A 9,378-nucleotide genomic window follows, 5' to 3' on the forward strand; every position below is an offset into this window, starting at 1 on the left:
GTGCCACTTAGGGTGAGGGATAGGAAGGCAATAAAGCATATCTACAGGTAAAAGGTGAAGTTGATGGCTACGATTCAAGTTCAGACAGTTGTTGAGAAAAAATTTGTCATGATAATGAAGACCAGCAGACATAAGCAATTCCTTATGTAACACATAAAATTATTTCCACTTCTTCAGAAATAACTGAGATGTACAACATGAAAACTCTGCTAGACATTTTTGTACATATGTTGCACAGCAACACAGGTTTTTTACTTTGCCTTCAGGAATGAAAATGTGTCTTCATCAGAGCTGCAATTTTCTGTGTTTATTTGTAGTCCCACAGGCCCAACTGTTTTGCTTCATCAGCAAGTTATGCTCCCTCAGTTCTCATCTGTAGCTTCTGTATTCAAGAATTCTTTCTTTAGAGGAAGAGTTTCTTCACTTATTATATGTCTTCATTATAGGTATTGTCTTCAAGGAATCAGGAAGATACAGGTGTAATTTATAAGCACGGCATTATTTTCATCTGTCTGTGCATTTTGTTTAGTGTTATCCGTGAAAACTGTTACTTTTAGGAGCAGTTGCAGTTAACAGAGAAGATGACTTAGTGTTGTGATGCTTACAGTCATTTGGAAACAAAATATTTTACTCTCGTTCTTGGTGAGATACATTTTAGACTTTGAAGGATGATTAGGTGAAACAGTAGTCTAGTCCTGTGACTTTCCTCACATTTAATTTTTTGATACAAAATTGAAGTATGTAGATAAATAGTGAAATCCCAGTCTCACAACACAGATAACCATCATTGTAAGTATATATGAAAAGATGAAAGAACTGCAAAATGTATCATTGTCCTTTGCTTTCACAGGTAAACAAATGCTCTGAGGTGCTAAGCTTGGTTGTATTTTCCAACTGTGATTAAATATCAGCACTTCTCCAGATTAGAATAAACAGTATGCGGTAATTAAATAAAATTAATAGAAAACATTACAGATGGTTAAATCAGAATAAGCAGAGAAAACAAAAGGTGAAGAAAACAGCTCAATAGACTTCCGTTGCACCTTACTATAAAACTGCCGTGGTCTGCTCTCTAGATTAGAAATGCATCAGGCTTCATTGGTGGTTTCTCTCTTCTGTTTTTGCCTTTCAGCAATGATCTTTCTTCAAGAACTCAATTAAAAACTGATGCATTTTATTTCTTTTTATCTCATCTTTTATTCTTTCAATGCTTTTTTTTAAAAACAAACAAACAAAAAAGCCCCACTGCTCCTTTGAGAAGTGATAGTGTCCAATGCCAAGAAGTATTTCTGATTAAATATAAATACCAAACGTGGGGCCATTCAACTCTCTAAGCTTGAAGTGTTATCATGTGAAATCCTCACAATATTTTCACATTTTGTGCAGGTACTGGTCAGAGCACATGGCAAATGAAATATTTTATTCATAATAGGATCATAGAATAATTTAGGTCAGAGAGGACTTTAGGAGGTCTCCAGTCCAAGCTCCTCCTCAAAGTCAGGTCAGCTGTGAGGTGAGACAAGGTTTCTCAGGGCTATTTCCAATTGAGGCTAAAAAACCTCCAAAGATGGACACTATACAATGTCTCTGGGCAACCTGCCCAACTGCTAGACTTTCTTCAGGGAGGAAAGTTACTCTTTATAGCCAGCCTGAACCTCTCTTGTTTTATTTTATGCCTGTTGTCCCTTGACTTCACATCATGCAACACAGTGAAGAGCCTGGCTTCATCATCTTGGTAATCTCCCGGTAGGCATGGGAAGGCTGCTCTTGGGCTCCCCCTCTCCCCAGAACTGCTGGAACCTTTCCTTTTCCAGATTGAACAAGCCTTGCTTCCTCAGCCACTGGATCATGTTCAGTTTGGTGCCCACCAGGACCCTCAAGCCCACCCCTGCAGAGCGGCTTCCCAGTCAGCCACGACCTTCCTGATTTTCAAAGTCCCATGAGCTGCTTAAACAAGTACAGGTCTCTGGAGGCTTCTGCTTTTGTGTGGTTGGATGATGCGAGCCTTTGTCTCTGAAGGATCTCTGTGAGGATCCTGTCAATCTTTTTCACAATCTCTGTCACTGCACAGTCTGCTCACCTTCTCCTGTTGGCAACACAGGACCTCAGCCAGAGCACACCCACTGCAGGAAAGAACACCATCTTCTCCTGCCCCAGCCCAGGGAGAAGCACCAGGCCCTTCCTGTAGCCCCAGACCTGGATGGCCGCATCTGCCCTTCCAAGATCTGAGTCAAGACCTCTCCTCTACTTCTATTTGCTCCAGCTGGTGGTAGGGACTGTGTCTTGTGGCACATGCCCAAGTTTATTAAGCAGACCCATGCTGTTTTAAGCAGCCTTCCAGCTCCCTTCCATGCACTCTTCTGCAAGAGCTACTGCATCTATTAGCTACTACTTGCTGCACTCTAGGTGTGGTAGTTACACAGATCTTTTGCCAGCACTAGCTCAGTGGGTGTTTGACACTCTGTAATTGGGAGTGAGTTGCAGACAAAAGGTCTAAGCACCTTTTGAGCAGGAAAGACTAGCAGACATTTTTACAAATCAAGTTTGTGGGAAGTAAAAGTCTCTAGTACCCACGCTTTTCCAGCAGCAGGCGGCACCCCAAATTTATTAATGAATTCCAGGAAGTCCTTCAATCATCCCAGACAATAAAAGAAGCCCAGAAACTGCTGTGCAAAGTGTCTGTTAGCTCCCTCTGTTTGCTGCATGCTGGGCAAAGGACGTGAAGTTTAAATAAATTAATATTACTTGTATAGTCCTATAATGCCTATTTTTTGAGTAAGAATTAGCCTTCTGCTTTATACTTCACTGGAGTACAGTATAAGGCATTCAGATAGGTAAATAACTTTACCTGTCAAGAGATTTATTTAAGCTGATTATCACAAAGGGGTTTTGCATCTTCTACATGAACAAAATGCCTGAGTATTCTGCTTTTCTTAACACTGTTATAAAAGTTGTGCAGAAGACAATATTGAGAAACTCTCACATTAAACAACTAAGATGGTTCCTCTTAAGCAGACCATTATTAATTGTTTTCAGAACTATTTCAGAAGATTGATTCATGCATAAAAATGCATTTAGTCAAGGATTTCAAGTTTCAGCAACTCTGCCTAAAAAAGCTTTATAATTTTCTTCTTGAAGAAAGATCTTTAATTACATTGGAGCAATAGAGTGGGATTTATGCATATATTTTAATTATGTACTAGTAAAACTGAAAAGCTCTTCGTTAAAACCATGTGGAGAAAAATCAGACACATGCCAGCACTTCATTACTGAGAACTTAAGAGGAATTGTGTGGTGGCTTATTATCAGCATTACATAAATAGAAAGGCACTCTACATATTGCATATGTCTACACAGTCTTTTAGATTAAAAAATAGGCTGATTGTGAGAAAACAGAAGAGGATACAAATTAACTCAGTTAATTAAACCAAAGCAATTAGTTCTACATAGCGATATTAGCACCTTACTACCTGTTTAGTAGAGCAAGCATAATAATAACCATTTTCCTTCTAAGTTAAATCTGTATATATACATCCATGCATAGATATATATGGAGAATAAAAGATGAAAGATTGAGGTTCATTCAACCACAACCTAATTAGATCTATGTGATCATCAAATAGTATGGTAGCTCATGTAATTATTCATAAGAATTACATGCTTATAGCACGAGCAAAATATATGACGTGCTTTCTGTTTAAACAGAAGTCTTTATGATGAAAGGTTTTCTCCTGTTATAAACAAGAACAGCTGGTGCACAGGCTGCGTTACAACACAGTGTAGTAACAATACAATAGACTTATTGTTACTTCTAAGATTGTGCATAAAGAAGTTATTCATATTTTAAACACAGAATTACTGAGCACTTCTTGCCAAATTGCAGACCCTCATGAACAATTCCCTTTGAGTCACAAGCACATGACTTTTCACTTCTTAGGGTCAGTCCAGAAGATGATAAAATAATTAACTAATGAGGGGGTTGGGTATGTACAACATCCAGCGCTGCTGACTCCAAATTCACAGAAGAGAACTGAATAAACTCTGAATCTGAGCAGGGTAGAGGGGATAACGGTAGAAGTAAGAAATGAGATAGGAAATAACAGTCTGTGCCTGTAGTGAGTTCTTCTGCTGAAACTCACATACGGCCAACTCCTGCAGCTCCTTTTTTTTCCAAGATCCTTTATATTATACTTCTACCTATAAAAAAGGATATTGCTGTACACACTAAGTGAACCAGCTTATTAAATGTAAAGATAGCTGACATGGTGGTTTGATTACAGGGAAGGTTTCTTGTGGCTGTGTGTCTGTAAAACACCTAGCTCATTATTTGTTAGGTTAAAAAGCATCCTAAATTATGCATAGGACACATATCACTGCATGATTAAACAACACAAATAATTTCCTAATACTTGCAATATCTGATTTCTACTTCCATCAGTAAGTATCTTCAATGAGAGGCATTACTGAATTTTTTTTAGGGTAACTTCAAAGTAGGACACATATGAAGAAGAGGTCAGTTCTAGTATTCTCTTATTATGGATAAATTTCTCATGTAATCTGTTTCTTAAACTGAGCAGATTTGATTTTCAACTTCTAAGGTTTCTTGTCTAAATTATTCCTATGAGAAGAAACACAGAATTACAGAATGGCTGAGGTTGGAAGGGACTTCTGGAGGTTGTCTGGTCCAACATGCCTGCTCAAGCAGAGCCACCTAGAGCCGGTTGTCCAGGAACGTGCTCAGATGGCTTCTGAATATCTCCAAGGATGGAGACCCCACAACCTCCCTGGGCAACCTGTGCCAGTGCTTGGTCACCCTCACAGTAAAAAAGGGCTTCCTGATGCTCAGATGGAACCTCCTGCATTTCAGTTGGTGGCCATTGCTTCTGGTCCTGTCATTGGGCGCCACCGAAAAAAGCCTGGCTCTGTCCTCTCTGCAACCTCCCTTTAGGTATTTATACACATTAATAAGATCCCCCCTCAGCCTCCTCTTCTCTAGGCCCTCCAGGACATATTGCTAGCTCATATTCAACTTGGTGCCCACTACGACCCCCAGGTCCTTTTTCTGCCAAGCTGCTTTCCAGCTCAGTGGCTCCCAGCATATGCTAGTGCATGGGGTTATTTCCCCAGGTGCAGGACTTTGCACGTCTCTTTGATGAACTTCATGAGGTTCCTGTCAGCCCATTTCTCCAGCCTGCTGAGGTCCTTCTAGATGACAACGCGACCCTCTGGCGTTATCAGCCACTCCTCCCAGTTTGATGTCATCAGCAAACTTGCTGAGGGTACACTCTGTCCCATCATGGAGATCATTAATGAAGATGTTAAAAAGTACTGGACCCCTGGGGAGCACTGTTAGTTTCTGGCCATCAACTAGACTTCGTTCTAGTGATCAGCACCCCCTGGGCCTGGCCATTAAGTCAGTTTTCAATCCACCTCACTGTCTGCTCATCCAGCCCATACATCAACAGCTTTATGATAGTATCTTACAGAGTACCCTATAGGACACAGTGTCATAGGCCTTACTGAAGTCCAGGTAGACAATATCCACTGCCCCGCCCTGCCTACCAGGCCAGACATTTCACTGTAGAAGTTTATCAAGTAGGTCAAGTATGACTTCCAGTTGGTGAAGCCACGCTGAGTATTCCTGATTATTTTCTTGTTGTTCATGTACCTGGAAGTAGTTTCCAGGATTAGCTGTTCCACTGCCTTTGTAGGGATTGAGGTGAGGCTGATTGGCTGTAGTTCCCTGGGTCCTCCTTGCCCTTCCTGAAGATAGGAGTGACATTGACTTTCATCCAGTCTTCAGATATTTCTCACAGTTGCCATGTCCAATGAAAGATTATCAAGAGTGGCTTTACAATGACATCAACCAGGTCCCTCAGCACTTCTGGGTGCATCTCATCAGGGCCCATGGACTTATGTATTTACTTTAAGTATTGCTTCACCTGACCCTCTTCCACCAATGACAGACCTTCCTTGATCCAGCCTTCTCCCTTCACCTCTGGGGCTTGGGATTCCTGAAGGCTGGTCTTGCTGGTAAAGGCTGAGGCATTAATTACTTCAGCCTTACCCATGTCCTGTGTAACCAGGTCCCCTGTCTTGTTGAGCTAATGGGCCCATGTTTTTCATAGTCTTCCTTTCGTCTCCTGAGAAGAACAAGTTATTTTCCATATTAGTCTAATCATGAAATTTGGAAGAAGGGGCAGCAACCCAAGATGCAGCAGTGGTGCCTCGCTGTCTCTTGGGGGCCTTCTGATGGTAAGAGAATATTTGCCTGCTTGAAAGCCCAGTGTCAGGCTGGTGGCATTTGTTTCTAATGGGTATTACACTGAAATTGCACTGTTGTTTCTAGCTTACTTTTATTCTGACTTATATGCCAGTTTATAATAACAAGAATTAGCTGTTTGCTTTGCCCTAACACAAATGTTTTCTTAGACAGTAGTCTAATCTTTTAAACTTTTTTTCCTGAAAGAAAACAGCGTCTCTTAGTCTCCTCCCATAGATTAATCTAATAATCTTTTTTCTCATTTATTTTAAAATTAATTTTTCTTGAATGTGAATAATCAGAATTGTACACAGTACCTCACGTGATATCTCTCAAAGCTTGAACAATGTTGTCAATCTTGCTTTCTTTTATGGGAAATGTTTGACATGTAGAAGAGTGTATTTGTGTTTTTCATGATATCACATTTGTGAATCATAGACATCTTGTGATTGACTAACATATACAAGTCTCTCACCTTTTCAGTTGTATTCTGCAACTTACCCTTTCACTGCAGACATTTCTCTTAGCCCTATGTGTGTAACACTGCGCTTCATACTCTGCAGGTTCCATCCCACTTCTATTGCCCCTGTCTTCAAGGTCATGCATTTCTTCCTGCAAGATACACAAAGTTTTTCTTAGTATATTTGTTTTACCTTGATGATTTTCATTTTTTTAAGTGTTCTTGGTTTACAGATCTTTGTGGTAGCTATATAGCTGATAAATGCACAACAATAGATACATACATTTCATTTTTATTATCCAGATTACAACTCTTCAATGTTATATACTCTTATCTGTCTACATTGTAAAAATTAGTATTTCAACAACAAGCACAAGAGACCTTTTTTTTTTGTTTTAAGACACTGATTACTTTTAAACCAGCATTTGCTTTAGAGCAAGGAACCTTTTAGCTTCTTGCTTGTGTGGAAACAACAAAAAAGTAAAGTTCAAACATATATTCTAGCAAGAGCTCCAAGTGTGATTACCATAGCTATAGCAGTATTGTATTTGTGTTTTGTATGTCTCCCATAGACAAAGTGTTTTCTGATAGAGATAGGCAAAGTTAAACAAGAAGCACTGCACACTAAGAAAGAAGGGAAAGGAGGAAAGGAGGGGAGAGGAGAGGAAAGGACTGATGAGCATCTATCGCTCCATGAAACCCTCAAATGTTTTCATCATCACTTTTCCCAAACAGAGATTGTTAGCCACAACCAAGAGGAAAAAGGTTGGAAAAGAAATGTTGGCCTTCGCACAATATGTTCCATGTAAACCAGACGAATGGGAAAAAAATTACCTATAAATATGGTCAGGACATATAGCTGTTTTGTCTGGCAGATATTCTCTATTTCTCATATTTGTAATAAGAAGAGACTTCTCATTATTAATTTGTAATTAAAGGAAGGTTTCCTTGGCGTATGCACAAAATCTATAATGAAAAGTTGTTCAAGTAAATTGCTGTTGATTTAAGGTAATACAGCCACAGCATAGTGTAAGTATCCCTACTATCTGTATCATGGATTTTCACAATAAGCTATTGAAAGGACTACGGCATGAATGCTGAAAATACATTGTGAATAAGCCAACTCTCTTTTCCTAGACAGAGACCAGGAAAATATTTACTTTTACTAAATACAGTTGTGTTGGTATAGGTCATAGAGTGTCTGTTTGCTGTAGAGTCAGATCTGGCCTTCTGAGGTGGATTTGTGAAGCAAACATTTTTCCCGTCTCTAACAATTTCCATATGTTCTGCTTTCACTATTCATCTCAGCAAGTTTTGTTCACCTATAATGCTCATTATGAACAGACCTAGCTAAGGGTCTTTTTCTGAAGAGGGCTAGGGGTTAGAAATAAGGTGTGTCCAGAGATATTTCTAAGTTGTGAGTATTGTATCTTTAGACAAAAGTTCATTGTATCTTGACACAGAGGTAAAGTTCATTCATTTCCTTAAATCTATTGATTCAGTAGTAGCACTTAAACATATTTTAAATTCTGTCATTGCAAGCAAAAGGGCTAGAAGCTTTTATTTTAGAGGAAGGCTGAATATTCCTTTACAGTACTGCTTCTAACACAAAGCATTGCTGGATCATGGTAACGAAATCCGAGAATGATTTAGTTAATTCAACACATGGAAACAATATGGAAGTTCATGACAAATTAATATTCTTATATATAATTCATTTGCAATTGTTTATTCTTGTTCCACTGAGATTTTCTTATTTCACAAAATAAGATGGTTTTCTTTTTCCTGAAGAAATGTGTATGAGCTGCCTCTGCAAAGGCTAACGTAGGGCTACTTTTCCGTCCCCGAGAAGAAACACCTCACTGCTGATTCTTTCTTAAAATATCAAGCCACAAGCATGGTCTGGGCTAGTAGACACCAAGCTTTGTCCTGCATAGAAAGATGAACCCCCTGTTTAGGCACAGGGGACGTTTCTGATGTTTTTGCACAGTCCTCAATGGAGCTGTCTTCTGCCTCAGAAACCTGTATTTCTTCAATCCTTCCCTTTCTCGCTCAAGCAGATGATGAGGAGGCCATCCTTCCCCTCACTCCACTCATCACATGTTTAGTTCTTGGCAAGGACCTGAGCTACTCAGGTCACTCTGTGTCTTCAGTCACCAGAGGTAATTCACTACCAAAGTCAGGCTGTCATTTGACATCCAGAAATCTTCTTCTTCCAAGCATTGCTGCTCTGCCGGTATCCATTAAGGACAAATGCCACCAGCCTGAAACAGGGCTTTCAAGCAGGCAAATATTCTCTTACCATCAGAAGGCCCCCAAGAGACAGCGAGGCACCACTGCTGCATCTTGGGTTGCTGCCCCTTCTTCCAAATTTCATTATTAGATTGATGTGGAAAAATAACTTGTTCTTCTCAGGAAGTGAAAGGAATACTAGGAAAAATACGGGCCCATTTTTTAGTAGAGGAAGGGATTCTAACACTAGCAACTGGTCTGTGCTTATGTAGAGAGGTGCTATAAAATGAAAAACATTATTTGGAGAGAGAAAGGGGACATAAGCCTATTCTTCATGGACTGATGTCTCAAAGCCCTTCTCCCTCTCTGTCCCTTCTCCTTGTAGTCACTGCAACAGAAAGCAAGTCTTCCATGGCTTTCTGCT

The sequence above is a fragment of the Phalacrocorax aristotelis genome, chromosome 3 (genome assembly GCF_949628215.1).
Source record: "Phalacrocorax aristotelis chromosome 3, bGulAri2.1, whole genome shotgun sequence".
NCBI classification, from domain to species: Eukaryota; Metazoa; Chordata; class Aves; order Suliformes; family Phalacrocoracidae; genus Phalacrocorax; species Phalacrocorax aristotelis.